Here is an 8,256-nt window from a genome sequence, read left to right on the forward strand (position 1 = left end):
AAATAAACACATTATATCAGACTTGGTTTGAGAGCAAGCTTTGGTGGTTTGGAAAATAATGGACCAGCTAACAGTCCTTATACAGTCAAACCAGTCCAGAAATGCAGCAGAAGACTAAAAGGGAGTCAGGCAATATTTGAATTATTCTTGAGAGCAAATGGAGCTACAAAAATTGAGGAACACAAAGTAGGCCTTTTTTTTAATATGACAGGGAACTTTACTGCTGCTTTAGAGGCAGCAGTAACTTTATTCAATAGTTTTGCACTAAGTGTAAGAGGCAAGCCACTTCTGAGATGGTGGTAACTAAAATGGAAGTGTATTGCAGGCCTCAAACAAGTTAAACTTTTGAGAGGCATCAGTTTGGTGGGACAGGGAGTTTGGGGGTGGGATGCAGAGGCATGACTAGTGATTTTTGTGCCCTGGGCAGAGATGGGGTGGGGTGGAAGGTATGTGTGTGTGTATGTGCACAGGTATGTGGCTTCTGCTGTCAAGGCTGGCTCCCTGTACCTTGCTTGCTTGGGTCTGGGACCAGCTGTGCACACCCTGCCTGGCTGAGGCAGCTGGGTCATGCACTTCCCAGGGGCTGTGTCCCCTCTAAATCAGCTGGTGCCCCCATTACCACCCCTAGTAATACTACGGACAGGGCAAGTGTGAGGGCAGGGCCTGCCACAGAACTCAGGTCTACAGGGTGCCACTTGTCATGGCAATGACCAATGGATTTCAGGTAAAAGAAACAAAATATCCACACGCTTTGCTCTGAAGAAGGGAACAGCAGCATATCTCATAGCAAAGGCTGTAGCAACACTAATTTCAGACCAAAGTTTTTCCTTATAGAAACTCGGCAACAGACAGGTGTCACCACAGGCTGGGCCATTACACTGAATACAAATGAAATGTACCGCTTATGTTAGATATTGTTTTCAGAGTCTGTGAATAGGAGTCTAAAGGAAAAGCCTACCCAAATAGAGTTAAGACGAGTAAACCTTAAGTACTGGTGGGGAACTAATTCCAATAAAAGGTAATGGTGAATTTAAAGTAAATAATAAAAAACCAAAACAAAATAAGAAGGTGTGATTGTAGCTAGGACTGATGTTTCAATGCTGGGGCTGAAAACTTGTTAAACCCTGGTCCTACTTGAAAAAAACCTATACTGTAAAAGGCCAAGAATCAATAGAGGGGGGTATTGAGCAGTACAGCCTCTGTCAAAAACACAAACATTGTCAGATGAAGCAAGATGCGCTTATACCTGAAAGTCGGAATACCTGGAACACCTGAAGTCATGGTCCAAAATTGGTACAGATCTGTTTGTAGGCAGGCATAACTAGGTAATGGGCTTGGAGCATTATTCAGAAGCTGAGATACTGGATAATGCAAATACCAAGTATGTTGGTCAGGGCAGTAGGAAGAGAGACCAGCACCCCCAGCTGGCTCTGCTTGTCTGGGTGATATTGTCTATATGATTACCAGGGATCTGGATTTTCCGCTTGCTGCAGAAAAACACAGATGTTCTGCTTTAAAGGAGAAAAACACAGATTTTCTCCTTTAAAGGACAAAATCACATTTTTCCCCTTTAAAGGAGAAGACTGTGGGAAACAGTGGGTTCCCCCTTGCAAGGGGCTGAGGGAGCAGGGGGAGGTTGACTAGAGGCAGGGGGCACCATGTGCGTGTGTGTGCTCACATGCACATGGACAGCATACATCCAGACAGGGTGGTAGGAGCAGCTGGGTACCTCAATGCGGGGCAGAAGTTGGAGGGCCAGGGCTTGTGGGCCATCTGGGGGTAGGGGGGCGGGGGAGGAAGGGTGTCTACCAGTACTGGGGGAAGGATCCCAGGTGCCAGGGCTGCAGGAGGGCAGGGGGACTGAGGCAGTGCTGGGTGCTGTCAGTGAGCTCAGCCCTGCCGCAGGGGAAGGGAGTGGGGGGTCCTATGGGCATGGCAGGGAGCTTCATGGCACAGGCAGCAGCTAGGGCACTAAATGTTGCTCCACACCTCTGGTTGTGACTGGGGCTGCAGTGCAGTGGAGAGGTCTGGTGCAGCAGCATGAGGCTGAGTGTAGCTCTGTCCTGAGCCGCTGGAGGAGAGTGAGTGGTTCTAGGGAGTCTCCATCCCACCTGTGGCAGCTGGAGTTGCTACTGCTTATGCAGGCAATGGTGGAGCAAGTCCAAACCCAGTGTGGGCTGGAGGGAGGAGGAGGGGGATGCCTGTGGCACCCCTGCCCCAGGCTGAGACTCCCACGCTGCGCCAGGCAGCCTGGCCACAGCAGCCCCCCACCCATGCAGGCAGCATCTCCCAGCTGCATGCAGCTGCCTCCGTCCCTAAGAGCACAGGCACTCATCCCCAGTGGTTCAGCCACACCCCAGGCCACTGGCTGCAGGTCAGGAGTGAGGGGCACCAGTAAGGTCAGCCTGGCCAGGGGCCTGAGGGTCAGGAGTGAGGGGCACTGGCAAGGATGGGATGGTGGGGGCTGTGGGTTGGGTGGGAGTGAGGGGCACTGGAGGCTGTGGGTTGGGAGTGAGGAGCACTGGCAGGGCTGGGGATGGCTGCAGGTCAAGAGTCAGGGACACCGGTAGAGCCAAGGGGATGTGGGTTGACAGTGAGAAGCACTGGCAGGGCCAAGGGGCTGTGGGTTGAGAATGAGGGGCACCAGCGGGGCTGTGGGTTGGGAGTGAGGGACTGGCAGGGTCAGGGGGCTATAGGCTGGGAATGAAGGGCACCAGCAGAGCTGGGGGTGGGGGGCTATGGGTTGGGAGTAAGGGGCACTGGCAGGGTTGGGAGGCTGTGGCTTGGGAGTGAGGGGCAACAGCACGGGCAAGGGCAGGGCACCATCGTATCAGAGCTATTTCCCCCTCAACTACTCTGTGATTGTGCTGTATGAAGAGGTGCTCAGAACAGCCGATGTCAGTAGGCTGGTGCATGGGTGACTGGTGCCTCCTGAGTCTGGGGGGGGGCACTTGCCCTCACAGCAATCAGCGCTCTCGGGGGGGGGGGGGGCACCAGCACTCTCACCTGCCCCCCCTGCCTGTCACCTAAGTGAGCAACGCTGCTGTCAGGGTTGCACCAGTGCTCTCAGGGGGTGCACATACATCCCCATGCACCCGCTATGCATTGCCACTGGACTGGTGAGAAGTTGGCTGCTGCTTCCAAGATGCCTTTCCTGTCTTTGTGTAGTTTGTCATTAAGTGCCAACACCTCCTTGGGTGCAGCACTAATGCCCACTTTGGACTCTTTTTAATGACTCTTGCCTGCGGAAGACCCATTTTGTCAGTCCCAGAGGCTGTGTATTCCAGGCCTGCACCACATGGTCATGGTTGGTAGATCTGCCCATGCCAGACCCGGGCAGGTAGAGCTCCCACAAGTGTCAAGAAAGTCTGTGGGTAGGGGTTGTGGCAGGCCAGCAGGGGGTGCTTCTGCCCTGAGCCACTCGCCTCACTGTGCCTGACCAAAAACCAAGCTCTGAATGCCTCCACTGGGGCACCTCACATCTGGCCCATCCCCTTCCTGGAGCACACCCACAAGCCTGGGGTAACTGCTGCCGTCACCCAGGGGTCTGGTCTGTATTTGGGCCCTGTGCCTCCTGGGTACACAGGCCTTGTATACCTTGAAGGTGCTTGACCCACTGCGAGAACTTGGGATGCTTCCTTAAGCCTGAAGCATGGAAAGTAGCCTCCCTTAGTCAGCCAAGTATAGGGAGCATAAAGGCATGCCTCTCCCAGTAAATACCACTGAGCTTGTTATAGTGGAGAGCTTTATTGGTTAAAGAGGGTAGGCTTGGGGAACAGTACAGGTTAGAGAAATGTCAAAGAATAACCCAGAGTAAACAGTACAGCTTGCTAGTCTTCTGTTACGCTTCTACATTACGGTAAGCTATATTTCTAGATAAGTTTCAGGTAAGTTACTCTCAAGTATTATCCAGAGGCTGATTGAGCTTCCTCTGGAGGCAGACAGTTCATTGTGTCAGTGAGTTTCCAGATGCCTTTCCCAAGATGGAGGGACCCTCAAATAATCTTTATGACCTCACCTTCCAGGCCCAATCAAAGGCAGGTGTTGTTTGATGTTGACCAACCTGTTTAAAAAGCAGCATGGTCATCTAAGGGTGTGACATGGCTCAAGTCCATGCCACCATGCCAGTGATTAAAACAATAGAGACAAGATTCACTCCCCCTGTACCTGCTTCAGGTCACACAGCCATAACCTGGGGCAACCAGCTTGACAGACAGGTGAGGAGACAATGACAAAGGGAAAAAAAACTAATAGAAGAGACTGGGATGGAATTCTTCCACGGGGTAGGGCTGCTGTGCGCTTGGGCTCTGCATTGGGTATTTATGAAACCAGCTCTTCTGCAGGTTCTCACTGCATCTGAGTGGGGAATGAACAACCTGTTTACTAACCCTGATCTCTGGAGTTCTGTAATCTGGGGGCTGGCTGTCCTTATTTCCACACTGGGAGCCAGCTGCCAAAGCTGGACATGGGGGTGAGAGGTGCATTCAAAAAGCAAGTTGGGGCATTAGGAGGAAGATTGGCACCTACCCGGTCATTAGTGCTACAGGCTGCCACATCCCCAACTCTCATTTGGTGCTAAAAAGACCCAACCCGGGTGTGGTGAACTCAGCCCTAGGTGGGACAAAGGCAAGCTGCTGAGGTCCTGACAGCTGGTAAAGCTCCTGTAAGGTTTGCACATGGAAGAGGTGTCAAGTTTGCAGTGTCCCGATTCCTAGTGCCCTTTGCTCTTCCCACACAGTTTGTAGGTAGCCCAGGAGTGAAAAGAAACCAAAACCCAAGCTGCATTGGCCGGGAATCGAACCCGGGCCTCCCGCGTGGCAGGCGAGAATTCTACCACTGAACCACCAATGCTCCAGCTGTGCAAACCTCCTCACAACATCTGGCTAAGTCCTGCACAAAGCTCTTTTTTCTGCTCTTCTCTATGTATCTGCTAGCTTACACCCTTCTCCCTTTCCCAACCGCTTGGAAGGGAAACAGCTGGGCAGCCACATCAGCACAAGGGGCCGGGCCAGCTCTGGGCTGAGGCACCCACGGGAGGGGATCCAGCTGCTGGCAGGGCAGCACAGGGCAGGAGCACGCAGCTCTGCCCAACCTACGGCTGCCCTGTGGCCCCGGGCCCCGTCACCCCCCGGGAGCCTGCTGCCCTCTTGCCCTGACCAGGACCTGATGGGAACCCACCCTGCCGCGCCAGGAGTGACTGCCTGCGCTTTGTCCCCCCTGGCACAGGCCGAGCACCCAGGCAGAGGGGGCCAAGCTGCCAGCCTCTGATGCTAAAACCACATCACCTGCCCCGGAGCAGCGCCTCCAGACACTCAGCCTCCAACCCGAGAGCTGGCTGCCCGGGCAGGGCTGTAAAGAGTCAGCCTGGCAACGGAGTGTGAGCCGCTTCTCACCAGCCTGCTGACATTGGATGTCCTGAGCACCTCTTCATATTGCACAGTCACGGTGTAGTTGAGGGGGAAATAGTACTTCTGGAAAGGCAAACAAAGACAGGGCAGAGATCACGGGTCTCCCCTCCCCGACCTTCATGGGCTGGGCTGGGGCAGTTGACCTAGCGATGTTCCTCCCTGCATCCAAATTTGCAGCCGTGAAATCATGTGCCAGGTGTCCCTGTGCTGTATGTGGTGCTCGGGAGGGTGAGCATCGACTAGTAGGTGGGCATCAGGGGAACTACTGGCTGCTGAGCACCTCAGAAAGCTGGGCACATACTAGGGGCTGCCTGCACCGTCCGGAGAGGCCGAGTGCCTGGAGGCGCTGTCCCGGGGCAGGTGATGTGGTTTTGGCATCAGACGCTGGCAGCTTGGTCCCTCCGCAGGTGCGGGGCAGAGCTGCCAGTGCGTGGGTGCTGCTGCCCTGCCAGCAGCTGGATCCCCTCCCGTGGGTGCCTCAGCCCAGAGCTGGCCCGGCCCCTTGTGCTGATGTGGCTGCCCAGCTGTTTCCCTTCCAAGCGGTTGGGAAAGGGAGAAGGGTGTAAGCTAGCAGATACATAGAGAAGAGCAGAAAAAAGAGCTTTGTGCAGGACTTAGCCAGATGTTGTGAGGAGGTTTGCACAGCTGGAGCATTGGTGGTTCAGTGGTAGAATTCTCGCCTGCCACGCGGGAGGCCCGGGTTCGATTCCCGGCCAATGCAGCTTGGGTTTTGGTTTCTTTTCACTCCTGGGCTACCTACAAACTGTGTGGGAAGAGCAAAGGGCACTAGGAACCGGGACACTGCAAACTTGACACCTCTTCCACGTGCAAACCTTACAGGAGCTTTACCAGCTGTCAGGACCTCAGCAGCTTGCCTTTGTCCCACCTAGGGCTGAGTTCACCACACCGGGGTTGGGGCTAAAGGGAAGTTGGGGGTGTGGCAGCCTGTAGCACTAATGACTGGGTAGGTGCCAATATCCTCCCAGCGAACCAACTTGTTCTTTCAGCTAAATGAGTCTTGATCACTCCATATCATGTAAAATTCTGGAGACTTTCCATGAGAGTTAAGGAATTTTTCATAGATTTCATAGACATTAGGGCTGGAATGGAACTTGCAAGATCATCAGGTCCAGTCCCCTGCCCCAGGGGCAGGAAGTCTACTGGGGTCAAATGATCCCGGCAAGATAAGCATTCAAGTGTGTTTTAAAGGTGTCCAGAGTAGGTGCTTGCACCACTTCTGCAGGTAGTCTGTTCCAGACTCTGGTGACTCATACAGTAAAGACGTTTTAAATGTCCAACTTAAAACAGTCTTCCCAGAGTTTGTGACCATTAGACCTAGTCTTCCTTTGGGGTGCCCGGGTGAACACATATTTTCCCAGTTCCTGGTGCACACCCCTAATATACTTATAGGCCACCATCAAGTCTCCCCTGAGCCTACGCTTTTCCACGCTGAAGAGTCCCATGCCTCTCAGCCTCTCCTCATAACGCCTGTTCTCTTGTCCTCTGATCATGTACATGACTCTCGTCTGGACTCTCTCAAGATTCTCCACATCCTACCTAAAGTTCAGAGCCTGGACAAGGAGCCTGGACAAATTATCTCATGAGCCTGGGTTTCCATTCCACTTCCACTGGGTTTGTCTGAATTATTATCATTATTTAATCTTCCTTGATATGAGAGTTGGTGACATAATAAACCAGCTCTCCCCATACTTGTGTAGTCCTTTCTAACTTTGCTGTCTGATCAGTCCCTTATTCCATCCTCTCTACTTCCTTTATCCAGGTTCTTGTTTTTCCTCCCTTGCCTTCCACACCTATGTATATGATTGTCTTCTCTGGGCAGTCCCATTCTTCTCTAATCATATGCCCAAATAATTTTAACTTCTCTCTCTCCATGGTGTTGATGTGATATCTTGTCATACCAAACTTCTCATTGTCATTACATTATTTGGTGTCCATGCAATTCTCAGTAGTTTTCAGTGAAACTTGGAATTTCTCCCTCTTTAAAAGTCCAACATTCATGGCCATATATAGCTGTTGTCCATACAGTAGCCAGCAAAATCAAGCCAATCCATCTTTTCTTCCTGATCCTTGGTAAATTTTCTAGGGCTGTTCTTGCTAAACCTAATATTTTTTGTATATCCTGTTAACATGCACAATCTTGACTAATGACTGCGCCCAGATACACAAACAAGTTAACTTGCTCTAGCTCTTTCCTATTCACCAGAATCCTTAGGTTTTGTTCTTCTTTTCTTATGACCATTGTCTGTTGTCTTCAAGATATTAATTGATAGTCCATACATTTTTCCTAATGTATGTGATCTGCTAATCAAATCCCGTAGTTCCTCAGATAATAAGGTAATCCTAGACTTCATTACCTGCATGCCTCAAATTATTTATTAATCTTCCAGCTATCTTAAGGCCTCCTCTAAGATCTTTCTGTACTTTCCTCATTGCCACCTCGGCTTGACTGTTGCATAGGTAAGACAATACTACGCATCCTTGCCCTCCACCTCCCGTGACTACAAGCCACTCCGATCTTACTCCTGCCACTTTTGTAGCTGATTTCTGATTAAGACACAGCTTCCACAGCAGTTCAACTAAGAGTAGCGGGAAGTCTTTCTCAAGCATCATTAGCCATGACTTATCATGCCCCACCAAATCAGATGCCTTAGTGAAGTCGACAAAGCAGAGATATAACAGTGGTTCCCATTCTCAGTCTTTTCTCATCATGATGATCCCTTGTGTCCTTTCCGGGTCCAAACCCTGCTTGCTCAGTGATAGTTTTTGGTCTGCTTTTCTTGGAATCCTTTCCAGAATGGTTTTTAACAAAACCTTGCTCACATGTGAT

General features: G+C 51.5%; 1 protein-coding gene and 2 non-coding genes across 3 annotated transcripts in view; 1 reads left to right on the top strand and 2 right to left on the bottom strand.

Moving 5' to 3' along the window:
* The window catches only part of LOC112551340, a 19,417-nt gene extending 11,857 nt beyond the window's left edge, over window positions 1–7,560 (bottom strand). Inside the window, exon 1 of the mRNA XM_025211806.1 lies at window positions 7,530–7,560. The gene's annotated coding sequence lies outside the window, so the exon portion shown is untranslated. The remainder of the gene's footprint in view (window positions 1–7,529) is intronic.
* Window positions 4,781–4,851, bottom strand: TRNAG-GCC. Its single transcript has one exon. It is a non-coding gene; the product is annotated as a tRNA-Gly (tRNA).
* On the top strand, window positions 6,059–6,129 carry TRNAG-GCC. The gene has a single exon. It is a non-coding gene; the product is annotated as a tRNA-Gly (tRNA).
* Window positions 7,561–8,256: the final 696 nt, after the last annotated feature.

Source organism: Alligator sinensis, unplaced genomic scaffold (genome assembly GCF_000455745.1).
Source record: "Alligator sinensis unplaced genomic scaffold, ASM45574v1 scaffold260_1, whole genome shotgun sequence".
Lineage (NCBI taxonomy): Eukaryota > Metazoa > Chordata > Crocodylia > Alligatoridae > Alligator > Alligator sinensis.